The sequence below is a fragment of the Camelus bactrianus genome, chromosome 13, assembly GCF_048773025.1.
Source record: "Camelus bactrianus isolate YW-2024 breed Bactrian camel chromosome 13, ASM4877302v1, whole genome shotgun sequence".
In the NCBI taxonomy this organism is placed as follows: domain Eukaryota; kingdom Metazoa; phylum Chordata; class Mammalia; order Artiodactyla; family Camelidae; genus Camelus; species Camelus bactrianus.
Genome location: NC_133551.1, coordinates 7,754,134 through 7,777,654, shown reverse-complemented (window position 1 = coordinate 7,777,654; position 23,521 = coordinate 7,754,134). Strand labels below are relative to the sequence as shown.

Sequence of the window (23,521 nt, the reverse complement as noted above, 5' to 3'; positions counted from 1 at the left end):
TAACACCTACACAATGGATGACTTTTGAGGCACTCTTGCTTCATGTCTTTAATTCTCACTAATGACACAGGCTATTTAACAGGCAGCAGTTTCTTTTCCAGGAAGAGGGACAAAAGGTTAAAATGTCTCAGTGCCTCTCGGTCCCCAGTGAGTTGGTTGTGACCTGTCAACCCAGCTTTGGGGAAGTGCCCGCTCCCCCTGGGCTCGCTGAGCTGCCCCGCAGCCTCGGGGGTGCCGTACCCCCACACGAATCCAGTCTCTTGGTTCCTATCTTTGCTTCAGATCCCTCAAGGACTGCCCATGCCCCAGGGCCCCATCTGCCCCACCAGCCTCTCCTGCTGGAATCCAGGACACTATCCTGGGTCTCAACCATCCTCTGTTCATATGACCGCCCCACTACTCTACATTTTGTCCTTCAAGTGTGGGTTCCTGTGGCTCGCCAAACAGCAGGGGTCTCCCCGTCTTCCACGTTGGGTAACTGCATTGTCCTGCACAGTGCCTAGTGAACACGTGTGGAGGCAGGAAGAATACAGAACAACAGTTGCTCAGAGGGTCTGCCTTTCCCACTGCAGGGACCCTAGAGAGCTTTCTCCCAGCTGGTTATTCACAGGCGCTGAAGCTGTGGAATCTCGATCTCACCAATTTAAAGGGCACCATCACTAATTACAAAAGCAATCATTTCTTCAGTAGCAAAAGGAGAAAAGACTTTGTTCCCCACCTCCAAATTTTTCCTCCACCTTCAGATGTTTCTCATCTCTGGACTAGGGTAGAAAGCAACTCAAAGAATATTATTTTTCAATGTATTTTCCCACTCTGAAAATTGCTTTCCCAGAACCGATGAAGGCTAGAATGGACTTAGCTTTCCTGGACCGAGTATTCAGAGGCCTGGGGAGGAAAGGGGAGATAACTCAGCAATATTGAACCTAACAGAGACATTACAATGTTCTATTCTAAACAGAAAGGAAGCACGGTGCTGTAGAAACAGGAAAACCATAGTTGGAAATGCAATAAAGAGTTACAAGGGAATAAACATAAAGATGTAAAAATGAAAAAGGACATCAAAATAAAAAAAGGTGGGAATGGGAGAGGGGAACAAGAAAATATAGATTTTTTTCTTTCTTTTCTTTTCTTCATTATTCTTAGGATGTGTTGGAGCCTAAACGATTATCAGTCTAAAGAAAATAGATATAGTAATGGGTTGATATATTTGAAGAATAAGGGAACCACAAATCAAAAGCATACAATACAGTCACAAAAAAACCAAAAAGAAACAAACTCAAAATGGCTTAAAGACTTAAATATTAGACAAGACACTAAAAACTTCTCTCAAGAAAACATAGGCAAAACATTATTTGACATACATCTCAGCAATGATTTCGTAGGGCAATCTAAGCAACCCAAGCAACAGAAATAAAAGCCAAAATAAATAAATGAGACCTAATTAAACTTATAAACTTTTGCACAGCAATAGAAACCATAAGTAAAACTAAAAGACAACCTATGGAATGGGAGAAAATATTTGCAAAAGATGAGACTGACAATGGCTTAATTTCTAGACTATATAAATTGTTCATACAACTTAATAAGGAAAAATAAACAACCAAATCCAAAAATGTGCAGAACAACTAAACAAGCAATTCTCCAATGAAGACACACAAATGGCCAATAGGCATATAAAAAAATGCTCAGTATCGCTCAATTATCAGAGAATTGCAGCTCAAAACTACAATGTTATCATCTCACACCAGTCAGAATGGCCATCATTCAAAAGTCCACAAACCATAAATGCCGGAGAGGCTGTGGAGAAATGGAAACCCTCCTACATTGTTGGTGGGAATGTAGTTTGGAGCAGCCACTGTGTAAAACAGTATGGAGATTCCTCAAAAGACAAAAAAAAAAAAAAAAAAGACTTATTACCTAGTCCAGCAATCCTGCTCCTGGGCATATATCCAGAGGGAACCTTCATTCCAAAAGATACCTACACCCCAATATTCACAGGAGCACTCTTTAAAATGGCCAAGACATAGAAGCAAACTAAACGTCCACTGACAGATGACTGGGTAAAGATGTGGTATTTAGATATAACAGAATATTACTCAGTCATAACAAAGAAGGAAATAAAGCCATTTACAGCAACTTGGATGGAACTGGAGATTATCTCACTAAGTGAAATAAGTCAGACAAAGACAAGTATAATATGATATCATTTATATGTGGAATTTTAAAAAAAATGATACAAATGAACTTATTTATAAAACAAAAACAGACTCACAGACTTATAAAACAAACTTAGGAGTTTGGGATTAACAGATACAAATTACTATATGTAAAACAGACAAATGACAAGGATTCACTGTAGAACACAGGGAACAGTATTCAGTATGTTCCAACCTATAATGGAAAAGAACCTGAAAAAGAATAGACTATGTATATTTACAACTGAATCACTATGCTGTATACCTGAAACTAACAAAACAGCACAGGGAGTGAGTCCTTCTGGGAGAAGGCCTCTGTGTCAGTGGCCTCCATGTCACCGCTCCATCTCACCAGGAGGCCAGGGTTTTCAGAGGTGAGCGGACATAGAGCTCATACACTTCAAATTGATTTCCCGAAAAAACTATGGAAAAACCAAATTCATCTGCAGTGTGGGAAACATGAGCAGGGCCACTAAGCCGACCGACAAACCCAAAGTAAGATGGCCCGTTGTTCAGAACGGAAACAGAAAAACGACCACCTGACCCCAGTTAAATTACCACCTCACCTGCAATGAACTGCTCGTACTCAATGTCAGGGATGTTTCTGTTGAGACTTGGGAGGTCAAAGGATTCGGAACAGGGATCGGGGCTCTGCCAGTGGTAGAGGTGGCCCCAAGGGAATAGCACCAGTACCGGCTCCTCCATCTTCAGCAGGGTCTTCAGGAGGAAGGCAATGTGGATGCAGATGTTCCTACGGAGGCTGAAGCCCTCTGGAGGGTTGACGTCACACAGAAGGTACCTGGCAGGGAGCAAAGGAGAGCGGGTCATCAGGGCCAGGCCTCTGCACAGGAATCCCGGCTTAGATAGAACAGATACAACGGGAATCCCTGCACAGCCCATGGCCTACAATCCAGACACATTCAGCAGCTTCTGGTTTGTAAAGTGGAGGCACTGCCCACCCATCTCCATGTGGCCAATTACTTCAAGTCCGGGAGCAGTTATGGAAGACATCTTGGCATCCGTCTAACACCACTAAGCACCTGACTAGCACCTGAGCACCCGTTCTCCAGGGGCTCTCAAACTTCTTGTTCTACAGAACCCTATACACTCTTAACAATTACTAAGAACTCCAAAAGGCTGCTATTTATGTGAGTTAAATCTATCAATATTTCATGTGTTAGAAGTTAAATAAGAAGTTAGAAAAAGTGTATGAATTCACTTAAAAATATTAACAATCTACTGTATGTTACCATTAATACTCTTAAACAAATTATAATTCTATTTTTCAAAAGAAAAATCATTAGTGAGAAGAATAGCAGTGATTTTAATTTCTGCAAATCTCTTTTGGACTGGTGAGAGCTGAATTCTCCTATCTGCCTCTGCATTCCCTATTTTGTGATATCACAGGCCAGGTTTTCCCTGGAAAACCCCACAGGAACTCAGGAGAGCAAGAGTGTGCAAAAGGCAGGTGACATCCCGGCGTTTCTATGAAAATGGTCTTGCACCTCAGGGGCCTTGGATACACTTTGATAACTGCTGCCCTATCCAAGGCGAGACTCTTCTACACAAGAGCCAGGCAAGGGTCCTGGATTCTGTAATGAGTTACCGCCACCACACCCCTCCCTTCTCTGTGTGTTTCTCACAAGCTCCATTACTGCAGATGAGGATGTAATCCTCAACTGGGGCCTCTAATCCCAGAAGACTGCTAACTTCAAGAGGGAGGGTCCCATCTACCATCCCTACACCCCGCATAGTTTATTTTGAGTCAAGCCCTAGATAACTGCTTATCGGCACTGACCCTTGTGTCTTATTCCTGAGGTTGACTGAAGGAACCAATATCTGGATGGAACTGAAATTTCCCTGCAGATAAACAAGGCTGATAAACCACCTCATTCCAACATCTGACTCTGGGGCTCTTCAAAACCCGGGTAAAGACCCGCTTCATCTAAGAGGGGTTCTCCGCCTGCCCGTCCCGGTGGGTTCTGGGAGGCCGCGGCCACCAAGGGCGACCCAGACTCGCGGCCCCAGCCCCAGGGCCTGAGAGTGAGGAAAGCTTGAGGCTGTGCCCAAGCCATGCCCCGCCCCGCCCCAACACGCTCCCCGGCACCACAGCCCTCCCCGGCCACCACCCCAACACCGATCCCACCCTGGTTCATGTCCACCGGCCCCGCCGACTGCGCGGATGTACGTTTACCATCTGTGAGACGCCGCCCCATACAAGATGTCGGCCGCCTACTGACCAGGCCAGAACTAGTCGCCCGGCCGAGCAAGCCGCCATCCCCAGCAGCAAACACCGCCATGGTCCCGGGCAGCTGCACACTTCCGGAGCCCGCTGCACGCCCCAGAAGCTCAGGCCAGCCAGCGCGGAGCGCGGCGCCTGTAACCATGGCAACGCCGCGGGGCCATCCTCTAGCGCTTGCGTCGTGTGTCTTCCCGAGTCTAGATGTGCGAGGGCAGAACTTGCGGAGCCAATGGGAGCCAGGGCGCGGCCAGGAGGGAGGTGGGGGAGGCTTATGGGGCAGCCGGGCGGGGCCGGGGCGGGCGGGGCCGCGCGGAAGTCCTGACCTGCAGGTTGCGCCGGGCGGAGGCTGGGGCGGTGCTTCCACCTGTGGGCGGGGCAGCGGGGCAGCAGGGCAGCGGGACGGGGACACCCTCACCAGTCCCTGTGTGGGGATCAGCCTGGGATCCGTGGCCTCCGCTTGCACCGGACGTGGACCCAGTCTACCAGTGGGCAAGATAGAGGACTGAGCCCAGGCACGCACGGCTGGCCAGGTAGGGCACCTGAAGTGCAGATCCGCCAGGCCCGCTGCCGGCCTTGAATACGTGCTGCTAGGCAGTTTCCAAGAAGACGGGATCTGTCATAAGAGGGGAGGTAGGGCTGGGGTGCCAGATGCCGGGTTCGGTGCAGTCTGACAGGAGAGCCATGGTGAGAGGAGGCAGAGCGGCCCCTGTGTCGGCGGGGCTAAGAGTTTGGGGTATAGGGTGGGGGTGGTGTGTGCCTTGCTCTGTGGTCTCCCCAAGAACCCTCACTCCAGAGCAAGGGCCTCTGCTCCCCCCACCCCTCACTGCACTCCCTGCCTTCCCCAGCACCACCTGGGGTGTGGTCATGTCGGGGCAGGGAAGGCCCAGGCAAGGGGCTCATTCAGGGACAGGGGCCAATCTGCAGGGATGTTGGACCTGACAGCGATGTGGTGCTTCGGAACTCCCCTGGGATGGGTTTCTAACCAGTGGGATGGAAGGGCCTCTCCTTCCTGGGGTGCAGTTGGGGGAAATAGATCCATCATGAATGTCAGCCCTGAAAATGGAGGCTGCGCTACATCCATTCCTGGAAAGAAAAATCAGGCCCCTCCAGCCCAGGTGACTCAGAAAGTCATTCAGCAATGTTTGGGGTCGCCAGTTTAGGCTTTCAACTAGAGCTGAGCTGCTCAGGAGGCCAGATCCCTGTCCGTGGCTCCAGATGTAGGCTTTCTGATGGGGGACAGGATCCTCACAAACACCTGTTTCTTTGTGGGTCACTCCCCTCTGACAAGCTGGGAGGCAGGGTGCAGTTGTGGGAAATCGTGTTTCCATGAGGAGAGGGCCACCAAGTGGTGGGGGCACAGGAGACAGTGAGAAAGAGTCCCGCGGCCTTTCTGGAATCAAAAAACTGGCAAATATGAAAAAGTGCATAATTTGTTTTATTGAACAGGCTGCTTATGTACGTTTGGGTGGCCAGGTTCAAGGACTCTGCATCCCTCCAGAACAATAGCCTCAAGAGAAGAACAGAGCAGGAGGAGATATGGGGTTTCTCCCAGGAATGAGGCAGAACAGGGATTTCTGCAGATTTGCAAGGAGACCCCGACCACTGAGCACGGGGTTACAACCCCACGTGACCCCTGTCGTGTTTGGCTTGGGCTCTGAGTCTGGCCTGATCATGTATTCTTCCAGCTGATTTCCAGAAACTCAGAGAGTAGATTTAAAGAGGCTGCGTTTGGAACCCGGTGTGGAGACGGAGGGTGGTTTATCCTGAGTCCCTTCAGCCTAATCACTGTAGCTCAGTTCCAACACCACCCAGGCCCCCAGGGTGGCCGTGGAGGGAGAGCAAGCCTGGCAGGTGACCCAGGGGTCCCACTGCTGTTCCCCTCCTTTATCTTTGTTCCCTTTCATCCCGGAAGGTGTGATTGTCTCATGTCATGGTGACAAGCCATCTCTCCTCTGTCAGGTGGGGTCCCCACCCCCACTCAGCCTTCTCTCTGCATGGATGCTGAAGGACCAGGCTCACTTGAAGTTCTGAGCTTGAGCAGTAAGGTGGAAACAAAGAAACCAATGGAAACAAAGAAATAAATCATTGTGGCAAATCTCCCCACCACAGAGAAGCTGCCCTGAGTGGAAGGGAGGTTGTGGGCATGCCCATTTGTTTCGTGTCTCCCAGTGCTCTTCGCTTTCTTATTGCAGACCTGCATGGTTACAACAAAATGATCTGCAAAACTGAAAATATTTACTCTCTGGCTTTTACAGAAAAGGCTGACCAGCCTCTGGTTCCCGTAACGGTCAAATGATAGGAGTACCTTTCCAGTTTGGAAACATCTGGGCAGGCCCAGGTTTGCAAAATTCTTTAAGAGTAGTTATGGAGTTTTGCTTCTAAACATTTTTACGGCTGTATACTTAACTGTGGTTGTGCTGTGTAATTCTGAGCCAGGATTTTCTCAAACTGTTTCTCATTTCTTATACCAGACACCCCTAAATTCCAAGGGGAATGGGATGTTAAGGAAGCCATGGAGTTTAGGAAAAAGATACAGATTTCATTTCCATTTAAGCATCGATGTATCTCCATCCTAGGCAGTATCGGTTCTGTGGTATTGATAGGGGAACTAAATAGCAACCAATTTTATAGAAAATAGTGGGTAATTGGGTACACAAGTTCTTCTTTTCAACATTTTTGTAGTGTTTGCAGTTTAAGATGACCATTCCTGAGAAACAGGCAGCCTCTTAGAATGAAATAGCATTTTCCCTGAACCATACTCAATTTTTATTTCGTAGACCGCCGGAAGGACAATCACACATCCAACAATTGGGGACCTCAAAGATAAAATGTAACTTTCTGAGAGCACAATCCCCCCGTCTCCCTCTGCTCTTTTCACTGTCCCATTGTCCCTGAAGGCTCTTTCGTATCTTCTGCTCATGACTCCAGTAACTCTTCCTCCTCTTTCCTCAGCTGGTAAGTTTACTTTTCTACTTTAACCAAGCAAACTGAAGCCAACAGAAGAGAACTTTCACCAGCAACTCCCAGCACATCCGCTCGCCTTCTGATGTCTGTGACCTCACTCTCGCTGCCCCACCTCTTATTACAGGTGACATCGAAAGCCAGATCATCCAAAAGTCACCAGGGGGCCCATCCATCCAATCTCCGGGCTGTCTCTCCAACATGCATCCTCTCTGTCACTACCTCATCTATTTTGTTCTCCTGCTAGTTGGCTCCCATCAGTATATAAAAGTCCATCCTCTTAAAAGAAACAAACAGCACTCCTTGACCCTAATTCGCCCCCACCAATTGCCACCCCATGTCTTTGCAGCAAATCTTCAATGAGAAGTTTAAACTCACTGTCTACATATTTTCTTGAGCCATCCCCTTTTGCACCCACTCTGGCTTTTCCCCTGATCCCTCGCTCTATGGAAACTTCTCTGACAAGGCCATCAGAGACCCCACGTTGCTAAATATAGTGGTCAGTTTTTAGTCTTCATCATGCTTGGCCCTTTGGCAGCATTTGACCCAGCTCTTCCATCCCTCCTCCCCCGTGTTCCTGCTTTACTTGACCTCCAGCCTATCGCTCTGCTTTCGATCTTCTGGCTGGTCTTTTGCCAACGTCTCCTCTTTTTTCCAAACATTTACTGCGAATGTGCCCCGGAGTTGGGTCCTGGGTCTCTCCTCTATCTCTCTGCTATACCTTTGGTGGAAGCAACCAGACTTGGAAATTGACATGCCATCAATTTCTCGATTTGTCCAAAACTCCCTGATTCGCCCTTTCCATTTGGAACTCTCTCCCTGATACTCATATTCTTTTTCTTTCATTCATCTTGCTTTCACATTCATACATATGTTCTACTGTGTAAATTACTTTTCCAAATTTTGAATCAGTCCATACATATCATGTGAAATGCTCAGATCTCTATTATTTTCACTAAGATGCTTATTCTACCTTAGAACCTTTCTGCATTTCTGTATTTATGTCAATAAAGTGAACAGTATTTCTACAAGCCTCATAGTTAAACAGTGTGTTTGTTTGGGGCTACTATGTAACATGGAATAATGATACATCAACATAGTCCTTTTTCATTTAATTTTATGTAACACCAGGATGAGGTTTTTGCACTGAAGACAGTTTCATTGAAATTTTACCTACGTTATGGACAGTCAGTTTATGTGAAAGCCCTCATTTCTCCCCTTTTCTGATATATTTTCCATTTGGCTATTATAACATATACCATGGCATGAAATAAAATTCCAAATCCATTCACATAATAAAATTAATACATTTAAATTATATTTTTTAATGTTAAAAAGAAAGAAAAAAAAAACCCAGACTCCTCTACCTATTAGGCATTTCTGTGGCAATATCTAATAGACTCCTTAATCATGACATTGAAGTACTGAGCTGATTCCAGCCCCTTTCAACCTGCTCAGCCCATCTTGTCCCATCCCCTGTGGATGGAGAAAACATCCATCTAATTTTCCAGGTCCAGATGTTGGAACCATGTTCTTTCTCTCTCTTTCTCTTACACACACACACAGCAAATCCAGCTTGTTAGAAAATTCTGGCTACTCTGAATTCATTAACCACCTACTCCCTGATCCCCACCCTCCTAGGAGCCACCTTCAACCCCTTCTTGGACACCAAATAGCCTCCTTCTTCCATCTTTGCTTTTCTACAATCTCATCCACACAGAGTCAGAGGGACCCTATAAAAGCATACATTGAGGGGGTGGGTGTAGCTCAGTGAAACAGTGCATGTTTAGCATGCATGAGATTCTGGGTTCAAACCACAGCACCTTCACTAAAATAAATAAATTAACCTCCTCCCAAGAAAAACCAAAACAAAAGCATAAATTGGACATCACTCATCCCATCAAAACTCACTAATAGGGTCACCATTCCATTAGGAGCCAAAGTCGTCCCAAAGTCTTCCAGGACCCGGCCTGCTCTGCCTCTCCGCCCATACTCTCCCCATCACTCTGGGGGCCTCTGTCTCCGGCTCTTCCTTCTTCCTCCGGATCTATTCTTCTTCAAGTTCATTACTCCGTGAGATCTGCCAGGATTGCCTTATTCCCTCCTGCATGCCTCCCACCCCACCACCATCACCTGAGTTTGCTCATATCACTCTTATTTTTCCCCAAGCTCTTGCTACCCCCATCATGTTGCCTGTTTTCTCTGCTAAAACTCTGAGCCCCCAGTGATGGGGAGTCGTGTCAATTTTGTTGACTAACAAAGACCAAGAGCCTTGGGAACGGGTATAATTACTAGATTCCCATAAGTAGTAGGAGCTTATACAGATTTGATGAATGAATGCAGAGGTCCTGGTCCAATTCGATGGAGCACTTCTGTGTCCTGCTCAAAGATTAACTCTCCTTTCCTCCTGAGAGAGGGTGACCACTTCCTTGGTGATCAAAGGCAAGATCTATTTTCTTTATGCTGTTAACCTTAGGCGGGGAGACTGGGGGATCTTCATTTATATTTTAAAATTTGATTCACTCTGCAGTTTGTCTCCTGTCTATGTATCCTTTTGAGAAACCGTTTATAAGTGATCATTCTTCCAACAGATTGAACAGGATCCAGGGGGAAGTACCAAGCCTGTCCCATCGGCCATCCTGTGTGTCATGTCCTGTGACCCAGTGGATGCTCAGCAAGTAAGTGAACCAACAGGAGTGAGTGAAGTGATTGGAACATCTCATTATTGTGGTGGCTGCACTCTGTCCGATGCCTTGAGATTTGGGGAAGGGTTTACAACTGCGGAGGCGAGATGTCAGGTCCTCTGTGCTCTTCCTGAGTGCCCTGGCCTTACCCATTCCCCCAGCCCCCTCTGGGCAGCCAAGCCCAGGAGCTGGGCCCCCGGCGATTGTGCTGATCAATAATCCACCTCACCAAAAGTCCGGGGGTAAGAGCGGCCAGCACAACTGTTTGTAGACTCTGAAGTCAGGTCCTTGGAGGAATTCCTCACTGAACAATGTTTTGGACCTTTTATTATTCTCTATAGCCTCCAGCTGAAGAAAAAGTTTGCCTTAGGTACATGAAAGGTGAGGACACCTACTATCCCCATGGAGCCCAGGTGGGGCTGGGAGTCTGCTGTTTGTACAGCCGGTGGGCTCGTGTTGCTTTGGGCATCCCTGTGCCTGAATTCCTGCAGTACACTCGGTGGTAAGAACGGGGGTGCCTGGCAGGGAGGGAAGCGGGTCGGGGGACTACACAGCTGGGGAGACGTTAACCTGGGGTGAGCGGGAGCCGGCTGATGCATGGAATCTCGGTGCAGGGAACTCTCCAAACTCAGAGAGGTTCCCACTCCCGCAGGGTCCCTTTCATCAGGGTGCTAGGCTGTCAGCACTGCAGGGTCCCTGTGAGGATCATGGTGCCTTCAGGCAGTGGGAAGTGAGGGGTCCAGTGGCAATTAAATTAACTGTGCACCCAAAGCCAACCCCGTCTCTTTCAGCCTGTTTCCTAATCTGCAAAACTGGAATGATGTTAACCATCCCGCAGGTTTGTTGATGGGCTGGGACACACTAGACTGCCAGGAGCTGGAATTCCTCTGTGCCCTGATTGTAATCCTTCCTTCACACTATTTACTCTCACAAGTTCAGTCTCTCTGTCTCTCTCATTCACTTGTAACTTTCTCTACTGCTCTGGTTTCATTTGATTCCCACCCTCCTCCCAATCCCCAGATGAGTGAAATTAATTTCTGTGTGTCAGTTCCAAATTCCCGGGAAAGATGCTCTGTCCCCTCTGGATTGGTTGTCCAACCCATCAGTTGCAGTCAGAGGAGTGAGTCCCTCTGTGACCAGAGGAGGGGCTCTGCCCAGCCCCACAGCCACCACTGTGGGAGCACATAGCTCTCCGAGGAGGAGGTACTGGCTGTGACTTGGTGTCACTAAGTGTGAATTTATCTCTCCTCTTGCCCCACATTCATCCTCCTAAACAAAGATGAAAATTAAACACTCCCGAGGTTTGTGTCATGGAACACTCAGGGTGGGGGCTAAGAGGGCTGGATTCCCTGCTGAGTGTAAGGGGCTACAGTGACTCCCCAACGAGAGCCTGTAAAGGAAACAGCACCGGCCCCACTGGACATTAGGGTGCTGAGTCTGCGTGACATTGAGCCAGGCTTCTGACCACAGCTCAGGGGTCTGGTCCGACCGGTTAGTCTTTGAAACCAACCAGCTTTGGATTCCTCAATCCCTCCCTGAGATTTTACCTGAACCACGATCTTCTGTATCTCTGAAGACAGATGATGAGGACCCTTCACTTAAGGCATTTGCACAGCCCTGTGCGGGAATTTGTGCTGCACGGTCTGCCCGGCGAGCTGACCAAAGTTCGTATTTTACTGATCTTAGAAATAGTCTGGTTTCCTGATGCACTGTTTCACTGAACAAGCAACAGAAGCCACCTCTGGCTGATAAAAGCCAAAAAGGGACTTAATGAAAAGATACTGAGAGGGTGCATGGAGTGGCCCAGATCAGAGCCGACCCGGGGTCCGTAGGAGATATTGGGGAGCCCCAGGCACCAGGCTGCGCAGGGTGCTACTGGGCCCCCTGCTGTCCCAGCAGGGACCCCCCCTCCTCCTGACACTCCACCTCACTGCAGGTTCATGTCCCGGCAGGGCCAGGTCACACTGAAGCCACCAGCACACACCTCAATGGGGGAGTTGGCCCCTTCTCAGCTGAGGGCGTGCCTGGTGTGGGGAGAGGCCCAGTTAGAGGAAGGCGGTTCCCCTACGGTTCCGAGTTAATGCGCAAGTCAGTGCCCATCACTCAGGAGAGCCGGGCTGGTCTGACCTCATTGTGGTGACTAGGCCGTCTGAGTTCACGTATTAATTTTTAAGTTGGAAGGCCCAAGAGGGAGAAAAAGTGGAAGTTCTAGTACTTATTTTATATTTCCCATGTACCAGGTGCGGTAAGCAAGCCACTTCAGACAAGGCCCAGAGCAACCACGTTAATAGGCCACGGAGAAAGTCGTGCAGTCAGGCCTCTGCAGCCCCGAAACCCGTGTCCTCATCAGCTCCGTAGTTACCAGTGGAATTTGTAGGGACTTATGGGACTGTGTGATCCTGTGGGGGCTGGGATGTATATGTTAAAATCCACATCTTCAGAAACTCGGCTAGAACCACAGCCACTGATTGTCTGCACGGAGGCAGAGGAGGGGAGAATTCCAGCCTCTGGTCCAGCTTGTGAGGAGCTCAGAAATTGCTCCTTCTGTCCTGAAAACAACACCAGAGCTGAGGGAGCTGAAAACCCACTGCTCTTCTTAGATCCCGAAGAAAATTAAGGGGGAAAGCTGCTCCCAACCCAGAGAGGCAGCTGGGCAGGCTTGGAGAGTCACAGCTCCCAGGGCAGAACCCGCTTTTGTAAGAAACTCGGGGGAGGCAGATTTAACAGTTCCCTAAGGCCAGCTGGAGGCTCAGCGTGGGGAAGTCTGAGTGTGACAACTTCAGGGGGCCAGTCAGAGGTGGCCCCTGCTCTTTTTCATGCATTTTACTTCCAGGACAGTACCCTGTTCTCAGAGTGAAAATCATAGGAAAACTCCTCATGCTTCCTGCCAGGAAAGGATAAAATAGCTCTAATGAAATACACCCAGAACATTCTCTTCCATTGTGGGGGGTTGTGTTTATTTTTTTAAATGAGGAATTATTTTACCAGAGCCTAACCAGCCTGGGGGAAGGGAAATCCTTTCTGTCTCACCCAAATTAGGGTGAGGGGAAAGAGACAAACTTGTGGAGGTCACAGCTCAGGGCACAGGCTCAATGAGAACTAATCACAGGAGTATAGATGCCCTGCTCTGTTCCGCTAACCCAACACCTTACCTCCATGACAGTAGGGCCTCTGTGTAATAACCGGAATAAAATTAAAGAAGTTAATGTCTCAGGAGTGTCTAGGGAAAACCCAAAGACAGCGGGCGGATGAAAACAAGGACACACAGGCAGCTTTAGCCTCTCACACCAATGGCTGTAGCAAACTACACACAGCCCATCCCAGTAGATAAACAGAAAACCTCACAGAAAAAACTATTTATTTTGGTTCTCTTACCCAGTGCATTCCATGGTGCATCCTCACCTAGAATTGAGTGGAAGCAAGTCCATTTCAGAAGGGACATAACTGAAGAGGAATGGCTTTCCAGACTCTGAAGGGCAGAGAAACAGCAGCCTGGGTTAGAGAAAGGTGAGGGGTGGGGTAGGTGGTGGGCTGCCTTCTTCCCCAAATAAGGAACCTTCCTGAGGCCAGCACAGTGGGAGGGAGGGCCATGGGGTGGAAGCAGCCAGACTTCTTCCTGGGAACTGATGGGATGCCTCAAAGGGACCATTCAGGTGCCCATTCAGGTGTCTTGACGGTGGGAGCCAGTCGGTCTGCCTCAGAGCCCAGGACTGAGGTGGTTGCACAGCAGGCAGGTCTTACTTGGCCGGATCCATTTCACTTCTCCGAAGCCCTGTGTAAAACATGAAGCGTGAACGGCCTGGTGAGCACAGCTCTGCCCTCAAGACCGGTTTCTACTCCTCTCTTCCCAGAGAACAGCATCTCTGAGCCCGTCCTGGGCGACCTCACAGAGATCACTCTAGTGGCCCAGGCTAGTGACCGGGAACATGTACCTTCCTGCAGCCAACCCCAGACGTCCACTGATGCATCATATACTGGCAAAGATGTGAGTTCCTGTGCATTGGTCTAACAGCAGAGACTCTGCCACAGGCCCAAGAGGTGGTGTGTGGGACATACAGGGGTGCAGGTCTGTACGCAGTGCAAAGGTGTAAGTGGTGGCAGGGTGCAGGGGCTGTGGAGGGTGAAGGCAGTTCAGGGGTTGTGGGGGTGCAGGCACTGCAGGGAGTGTCAGGGGTGCAGAGGTACAGGGAGTGTAGGGGTGCAGGGAGGTGCTCAGGCAAGTGCACATCCTCGCAGTCAGGCTGACTACGGGAGGCTAGTGCAATGGTTTGTGGCGGCGGAGGCGGTGGCGGCGGCGGGTGGGAGGCTGCCCGGGCAAGCCGGTCGATTTCTTCTCTTCCCTGCAGCCTGGCCTGGGGGGGCCTTGGCCGCCGGAGATTCGCCAGATGTTGGACTCCAAGTAAGCTTGCTCCTGGGAGGTGGGGCGGTTAGGTCAGCAGGCGGGGGCAGCGGCAGGGGGGCGGAGCGGGGCTGCCCCTGGCGAACTGATGGAATAGCTGCCTTCTCCCGGCTGCCGGGCCTGGGAGCGGCCTCTGCTGCCCCAGGTCGCCGGACACACCTGTCCCACTCAGCTTGCTGAGTGGGGAGTGGAGGCGGTGCCGTTAAGGTGTGGGGACCACGGGGGTAGGGGGGCTGCCGCGGGGGAGCCGGTCAATTCGCTCCGCTCTCCACCGCGGCGGAGCCTGGGGGTGGCCTCCGCTGCCCTAGAGGCGGGACGCCGGTCTCCAGGTGAGCTTGGTCCTGGGAGGTGGGAGCAGCGGCGCCAGGGGGAGGGGGTCCGTTCCAGGGAGCTGCTCCATTTCTTCTCTCCTCCGCGGCCTGGCCTGGGGGCGACCTCTGCCGCCGGAGATTTCCCTGAGGTCCGACTCCAGGTAAGCTTGCTCCTGGGAGATGTGTGCGGTGCGGTCAGGGAGCTGGTAAGGTGGTGGCTGCGGGGATAGGGAGGCTGCCCCGGGGTAGCTTGTGTATTAGCTCCATGTCTGCACCGCATGGCCTGCAAACGGCCTCTGCTGCCCCAGGTCCCGGGACACCCCTGTCCCACTTAGCTAACTGGGGGGGAGGCAGGGTAGTCAGGGTGCAGGGGTGGCGGTTTTCGGGGGCCTGCAGCTGGGAAGCTGGCCCATTTGCTCCCATCTTCCCCGCGGCTTGTCCTGGGGGTGGTCTCTGTTGCCCTGGGTTACGGGACACGTGTATCCTAGTCGGCCTGACCACGGGAGGCGGGCGTGGTACGTTGGGGGTGGTGGCAGCAGCGGCGGGTTTTCCCATGAAGCTGGTCCATTTGCTCCCATTTCCTCTCATGGTTTGCTCTGGGGGCGGTCACTGTTGCCCCAAGTTCACCGGACGTCCATCTCCAGGTCAGCCTGCTCCCTAGAGGCGGCCACCGAGAGGTCAGGGGGCAGGAGCGGTGGCTGATGTGGGGGATGGGGATGCCTTGGGGAGTTGGTGGATTGGCTCCCGTCTCCCTGATGGCCTGGTGTGGGAGTCGTCTCTCCTGCCCTAGATCACCAGACACACCTGTCCCATTCAGCCTGCTGGGAAGGGTCGCCCTGGACGGTGCCTTTAAGGTGCGAGGGTGGCAAAGGCGGAGGTAGAGGACCTGCAGCGCGGAGCTTGTCAATTTGCTCCCCTCTTCCCCGCGGCCAATCCTGGGGGTGTCCTCTGCTGCCCAAGAAGCAGGATGCCCGTCTCCAGGTCAGCTTGCTCCTGGGAGGCGGACGCGATGAGGTCGAGGGGCAGGGGCAGCCGGCCGTCGCAGCTTCCTAATGGGGCCACTTCTTCTCCTTTCCCCTGACCTGGCCTGGGGACGGCCTCTCCCGCCCAAGATTCGTCTGACACACAACACCAGGTCAGGTTGCTCCTGGGAGGTGGGCGCGGTGAGATCAGGGGGTGGGGAGGAGAGGGGTGCTGCCTATTGTGAGCTGGAGGATAACCTCCCATCTCTCTTGAGGCCTGACATGGGGGCGGACTCTGCCGCCCCTCGTTCCCAGGTCACACTTCTCAGGGTCATATTACCCCGGGGGTGCGTTAAGGTGCGGGGGTGGCGGGGTGATGTCGAAGGTATGGAGCCTGCCGCTTGGGAGCTGGTGGTTTAGCTCCCATCTCCCCAGCAGCTTGGCCTGGGGGCAGCCTCTGTTGCCCCAGGTTGCAAAGCACAGTTTCCCTGACAGCTTAGCCACCTGAGGTGGGCAGGATGTGCTGAGGGGGCAGAGGCAGCTGCCAAGGCAGCGACGGAGGGGGCTGTCCCAGGCCAGCTGGTCTATTTGTTCCCATCTCTACCTTTGCTTCCCTAGTTTCGCAGGACGTCCTTCTCCAGTTTTTCCTTCTCCTGGGAGGTTGGCGAAGTGCATGCAGCCCAAGGTCTGGGCTCTCCCCTGGGGAGGGGCAGAACTCTATTGTTCTCCTTTGTCTTTATTCTTCAGCGAAGGGGTTACTGGACTCAATTCTTAATTCTGAGAAATTGTAGCCTATGTTAAGGAAGAGCTGCTGGACAGTGTGGTTTCTAGGTGGGTTTTCACATCAGCTGATGCCCAAGGCAGGCAGGAAAGCTATTACTCAGAGCTCCTTAGTGTGGAGTTGGGGGGTGGACCTGCTGTCCTCACCATACTTTTTAAAAATGTGTCACTTCCCTTTTTTTCCTAGGTGACATTTTAGGTTATTGGGTCACAGATTCCTGGCACAATCATCCCTGTTCTCAAACATCTTTTAAACTTGGATGAAGTGATAAGTAGGGGAAGAAGATGATTTGCTGAAAGGTAAGAATACTTAAATTTGCATTAAAGCTACATTCTGTCAATCTTTCTCAAATGATTTTTCTCGGATTCAAAATCCACGACCTAATGAATGTTGTACTCCTGTGTAAATCATTGATCTTCAGATCACATTTGTTAAATGGTCAATGAGATTTGTTAAGTAGATTATTCCTGAAAGGAAAAGCTCAGGCTTTTGAGAATTCCTTGTCTGATGTCACCCAGGCAGTCACAGTAGAAGACAGAACTGATATAAAAATCCCTCAGCTTCCTGAACTGCAAAGCTTCTGGGATTACTGATCCCTGAAATGCAGGTGACTCTTGATGATATTCTGGGGGGTGGTTTACATGATCAGATTCTTCCAGTCCTGTAAATGGGTTCCTTGGCCCCAGCCCCGGGAGAGCTGGTCATAAGGTCCATATCGTGAGGGGTGGGATGGGAAGGCAAGGTCTAAGAACTGGAGTCACTGAGATTCCACACTCGCTAAACACAGACTCCAGAGCCTAATTGTTGTCAGGTTCTGTTCTGGATTTGAGAGTGTGTTCAGACATGATTCTTGCCCTTCAGGGGTCACTGCCTGGGTGGAAGTAACCTTTACACAAATCTGGGAAGGATGGCAATTAAGTAGATGGGCTGTTATGGTCCTCAGTATGCCCAGGCTCACTCTTCCAGGCACTCTTGGGACTAACGAGAGTCATGTTATTCACTCATTCACTGATTTATTACCCTTGAATTGATCATTTGTCCCATAGTAAGTGAAACAAGTTATCAGGAACATGAATTTTCTCCCCTCTCCCATCACTGATTGTATCTGTCAGTCGGGCGCCCTGTGTATGCATTGTGAAATGGTGGTATTTTTTGCCCAATGGGGCAGCACTGACAGTTCTGCGAATCAGGGGAGTCTCGTGGGTAGGACAGAACCGTGACACACATGGCAACACGCCACCATGTGAGACTGCATTGTCGATGCTCAGGTGACCCGATGTAGACCGCGGTGCTAAACCTGAGCGTGTTCAGTGATCTTGGCTGCTCTAAAAATACAGACTACAGGTCCCAAACTCTGGAGATGCTTAGGGTCTGCACCCCAGAATTCTGCATTTTAAGAAGCACTTTAACTAATTCTGATGAAGATGATCTGAGTGTCCCAATGAGAAACACTGGTGTGCGATTCAGCAATACTGAGGATTCTCAGGGAACGATGTCTTTTCAGGTTGGTCCAAGGTCCCTCACTTGAGACTTTTGCCTTGGGTTTAATTGTATGTGTTCAGAAGTGATGTCTCTCATTTCCATTGCTTGTCAGCATGCTCTGTGCAGGGACTTGCACTCAGTAGATGGCAAAAACTATGATTCTTCAGGTCACCGAGCTAGAGTGTGAGTGATCTTTTATTTTGGTTTTCTTTATAGCAATGCAGAGTCTCCCGAGAAGAGATTCAGACTGAACAGCTTTGTGTCAGACTTTGGAAGACTGCTGGTCCCCAAGGTGTTCTCTGGCAGGGCAATGACGAATCTAGGTCCCTCTTTCACTGCTACGTCAATGATGTGGGCCACTTGGACAAGGCCAAATTTGCTATCCCAACCATAGCCCTTGACAGAGATATTCAGCTCCAGGAAGCCATCAGATGCAGCAGGTGGCCAGAGGAGGAGGCGAACGGGCTCATGAAATGTGACATCCCCAACTTCATCAATACGGACCAGAACTCTTCCTTTGGGGAAGATGATCTCCTGATTTTGGAACCACCAATTGTTCTAGAAGATAAGCCAGTTGCTCAGACCTCACACATAGAATTGAATTGAGAAACGTGCTTTGTCAAGTGTCTTTCTGAAGATGTGAAGTTTGTCTTTGTATGGCAGGAATTCCCCTTTCACAAAATTGTATGTGTTTGTGTCTGAGAGAGAGAAATGGAGACAGACAGAAAGACGGAGACAGAAGAGCACCCCCTCAGAAGAGAGCTAGTTAAGGTGAGTTTTGTGCTTTTAAAAACATTTGGGGTTTTGCGGGGAACAAAGTATTTACATTATCTCATTCTCCTAGTTGGAAACCTTGGCCCCATACTCAGTGTTAGCGGCCTTGAATGGGGATTGGCACGGTGCATTTCATCTGGCGCTGCCACATCCATGCTCTGCCTTTAGCACGTTGCTTTGCCTCTCAGGGCTGCCACCCTTTTAACTGTAAGGAGAGGAGTCTGGAGTAGGTGATCCATCCCAGCTCTGCTGTTTTGCAAATTTCTGATTTCGTATTCGGATGAGGCTGGAATACACCCAGAGCAGTATAAACCAGGCCCTACCTCCTGTCTCTTGCTGGGGCATCCCTTAGGCCTGTGCCTTCTACCCAACCCTTTACTGAGCCCAGCTTTTGTCAGGAGCCCAAGAGCCTACCGAGATGGCAGGGGACGTCTCTCGTGGTCACGGTGGCCATCATTTCTATTGGTTGTCCTGAAACAGCTCTTCTGAGATCCTCCGGCCACCCTTGCTCCAACCTGAGGACAGCCCTACCGTTCCTTTCCTAGGAGGAGGATCAATCCATGGTGCATTTTATGACAATCCTGTCCCCAGGAATGCACGGAAGGTTATCAGCTGAGTGAGGGGAAGTGCCTCTGTGTCTCTGTGTCCCTGTATCTCTGTCTGCTCACAGTGCCCTGCCACCGGCTACTGAGCAAGAAAAGTGCTATTCACCATGATGGGTGTTTTGCAGATGTGTAGGCGATGGTCGTGTAGCTCGTGTGTGGGCTTTGAGCTGGGATGGTGAAGAGCTTATAAATACCTCATCAACATTTATTCGAGGTGGCCTGGTGCCACACAGACTTGATTCATGAAGGCATCAAGCCTACACACTGGTTTGGAAACAACTTGGTTTTGATCAGTCACACTGCATGCATGACTCACTGCTAATCTCTGGGTGGTTTTTTCATTTTAGATTTATTCACCCAGTGTCTTGCTTAAGCTGAAAAATACTTTTATTTCACCAGAATATTCTCTGATTCTTTGTTTTCACTCATCCAGTTTTTTAATTCCTTTAAAAATTGTTGTGTTTATAATGCCTCCTTATTTCTATCATCTCTAGGTTCCCAGTGGCCTGAGACACGCCGCAGACTTTATGTAGGAACTGTACCACCAAAAGAAATCCCCTCGCCATAATATCTTTTGAGGAAAATATTATTCTTTAAGACACTAACACTAAATCGTAGAAGAAAGCATGGAACATTTCTTGTAGTTAATACATGTTCATGCAAAAAGAAATTTGATATTTTCATTGAAAAATGTTGACTTTAATAACTTTTACTAATGTGAATATTATTATTCATTATTTAATTAACCAAATAATACCACAGTTATTTATTATTAAGATTGAAATCTATTTACACTGTCTCTCAATTAGAAGACTGAAGTGTATTTAAAAGATGGAAAAATACCCATGATGACACCATCTTTTTTATTAACTAAATATCAAGAACTGTGCAGGGTTAAGATTTGTCCCCCTGCAAGCTGCCAGGTTAGCATGAGGTAGTCTGTGGATGCTGCCAGAAGACAGGACACTCCCACAGGATCAGAGACAAAGGACTTCCTGCCGGCACAGCAGGCAGCCTGGGGTTCATGTTCATGTTGGTTCCTGAGCTCTTTTCCTATTGCTGTTGTAACTATGGACCACAGACTCAGTGGCTTAAAGTAACACACATCCATTGTCTCACTGTTCTAGGGTGCAGAAATGCAAAGTCAATGTCAGTGGGCTAAAACCAACGTGTGGCCAAGGCTACGTTCCACACTGAGGCTCTTGGGAGGGATTCATCTTACTACCTTTCCAAGCTTGCAGTGGTGCTCACACTCCTTGGCCCAGAGCCCTGTGTCACTGTGACTTCTGCTGCCACACCACATCTCTGTCTCTGACCAATCTGCCTCTCTCCTCTAAGGACCTCCATGATGACGTTTGCTTCCCACAGTGATCTGCCATCCCAAGGTCCTTGACAGTCACACCTGCAGGGTCCCTTTTGCCATGCACAGTGACATTCCTAGGTTCTAGGGATCAGACCGTGGACATATTGGGGGCCATTATTCTACCGAGTTCTTCCCTTTGGCCCCACTGGTTCTTGTCCATCCCACATGCAAAATGCATCCACCTCATCCCAACACCCTCCAGAGTCTCATTTACTACACCATCAACTCAAAGTCCAACATGTAGTCTAACTATTATCAGCTCAAAAGCCTAAATATTTTCATCCTCATCACCTAAGTCAGGCATGATTGAGACCCTGGGTGTGATCTTCTCTGCTCAAAATCCTGCAATGGCTTCTCATTTCACTCAGTGAAGAAGCGAGTGTCCTTATGGTGACCTTACAGCTTTCCTCCCCCTCCCGAAGCTGAGCTCATCTCCGGTTTTCTCCCTTGCTCACTCCGCTCCAGCCACACTGGCCTCCCTGCTGTCCCTTGGGGATATCAGACATGCACCCACAGGCCTGTTGCCCTGGCCAGTCTCTGTCCAACTCATATGCTGAAGTCCTGAACCCCAGGACTACAGAACATGACCCCACTTGGAAATAGGGTTGTTGCAGATGTCATTGGTTAAGAAGAGGTCATTAGGGTGGGCCCTAATCCAGTATGACTTTTGTCCGGATAAATAGGGGCAATGTGGACAGAGAGACACGTGTACATGGGAGATGACGTGATGAGATGTGGAGAGAAGACGGTCGTCTCCAAGCCAAGGAGAGAGGCCTGGACCAGCCTCTCCCTCCCAGCCCTCAGGAGGAGCCTGCCCTGCTGACACCCTGCCTGCAGACTCCCCACCCCCAGGGCTGTGAGACAGTGAGCCTCTGTGGTTCATGTCACCCAGTGTGCGGTGCTGTGTTAGAGGGAGCTCAGCAACTAGCACCGCGTTCTCAAGGTCCTCAGTGAGCCCAGCTCTGGCCATCTCATTTTAACCTGGAAACTGCCTTCCACTTGTCTCTGCCCCAGAAACCCCCTCTCCCTGATCATATTATTTCTATCACCTTCTAGAATACCATATATTTCACATGACTGTCAAGACTGTAGTTTATGTTCTGCTCCTCCTCAGTCCTACAGGGACAAGGATCCTTATTTGTTCACTGACGGACCTCAGGTGGCTTGACCTGTACCCGTGGCACAGCAGTCAATACAAATTGGCCGGATGGAAGGAGGGATCTTTCCTTACATTCACAGGTGAGTGAACGAAGATTCCGGGGGACTGAGAGTTTCGCTCAGGCACAGAGCTGGTAAGTGTCAGGCCAAGGTGGGTTTCAAGTACCTATGAACCTGAGGGAGGCTTGAGTGATTCCCTTTCCATTGATTAGTATTTCTCAGGTGTCTCTTTTTCTGGCTCTAACTTTTGACTTCTTTCTGTTATTCTTCTAAGCTTTCAACCAGTTTTAAGTTTTAATTCTGCTTTGTCTCAGGTAAACAAATGAAATCTGTAAATCTTTTAACTCATTATATATTTCATCTAAATTCATTGTGATTAGTGATGATGTTTTATTTCTGGCATCTTGTTTTGTGATTTCTATTTGCTTTGCTCTGCTTTTCTCCTGCCTGTTATATACCTTGCAGTCATGGTTAAGAGCATGGCGTCTAGAGACAGCCTATCCGGGCTTGGTTCCCTCCCTTGCTAACCATGTAACCAGTATATGTAATCCCTTTGAGACTCACTTTCTTCATGTACAAAAAGTGGTACTATCCGCCACAAAGACTGTGAGCATTAAGTGATAAAATAGATGAAGAACTTAGAATAGTGACCGGCCTATTTTGCGTTCTTCATTTTGACTTCTTTATTCTCTTTTTAAACAATTACTTTAGAGATTACTGTTGAATTTTAATGAACACCCTAGATATTGAAGATTAAAATGTTACTTAACCCATTCATTGAATTTTATATACCAAATGATATCTGTGTTTTATTTCCATAAGTTCTGTTTGGTTCTTTAAAAAATTGATCTGTTTTCTTTTTCATGATGTCCTGATAGTTCATTATGTTATATAAGATTCATTTTATCTTTTAATGATTCAGTCATACTTCTTTTATGCTCTCTCTTAGATTGTTTCATAATTTTAGGCTCTGGAATATTAATCATCTTGTGTTTTACGGTTAGATCTTTCTTCCCAGTGGCACTGATTTCCTTCTGTTTTTAGTTGTGTGTCTGTGTGTGTGTAGAGTTGTGGGAGCTTCTCTATAGTGAGTACATATTTTTTCCTATGATTGTCCCTTACATCTTGGTTTTTAAAGTTTCCCTAGAGAACAATTTTGTGTTGCTTATCCTAAGGCTCCAGGTGATATGATCAACCTTGAATTATTATATTTTTGGTTTGGGAATTCCGGAATCTTCAGTGGAGTATCAATTTGGATTCTACATTCATATAAAGCAGGGGCGTGGAGATTAGATTTTTTTAAGGGAGACTTTGTTTTTCCCTAGAGAACCGGTTGTTACACCCCTTTCCTGTGTGCACATGTGGAGAACTTTGAGTCTCCCTTTCAGTGAAGAGGGAAGTCTTCCAATACGTCTTATGCAGAGGTTTCTATAAAGGAAGACTCTTCTACATCTGGTATGGACCCTGTTTCCTAAATGGACATTGTATCCCTATTTATGTGCAGATGAAAACCCCTTCCCTCCAGGGTGCGGTGGCATCAGCTCACAAGATTACCATTTTGGCGTTAAGTGTCCTCTTTGTATTGTCACCTGGGAACTTCTCTC

General features: G+C 49.0%; 1 pseudogene; it reads left to right on the top strand.

Annotated features, from left to right (window-relative positions):
- Positions 1–17,795: 17,795 nt before the first annotated feature.
- LOC141579689 (melanocortin-2 receptor accessory protein 2-like) lies at positions 17,796–21,998 on the top strand (annotated as a pseudogene).
- The last annotated feature ends 1,523 nt before the right edge of the window (positions 21,999–23,521 follow it).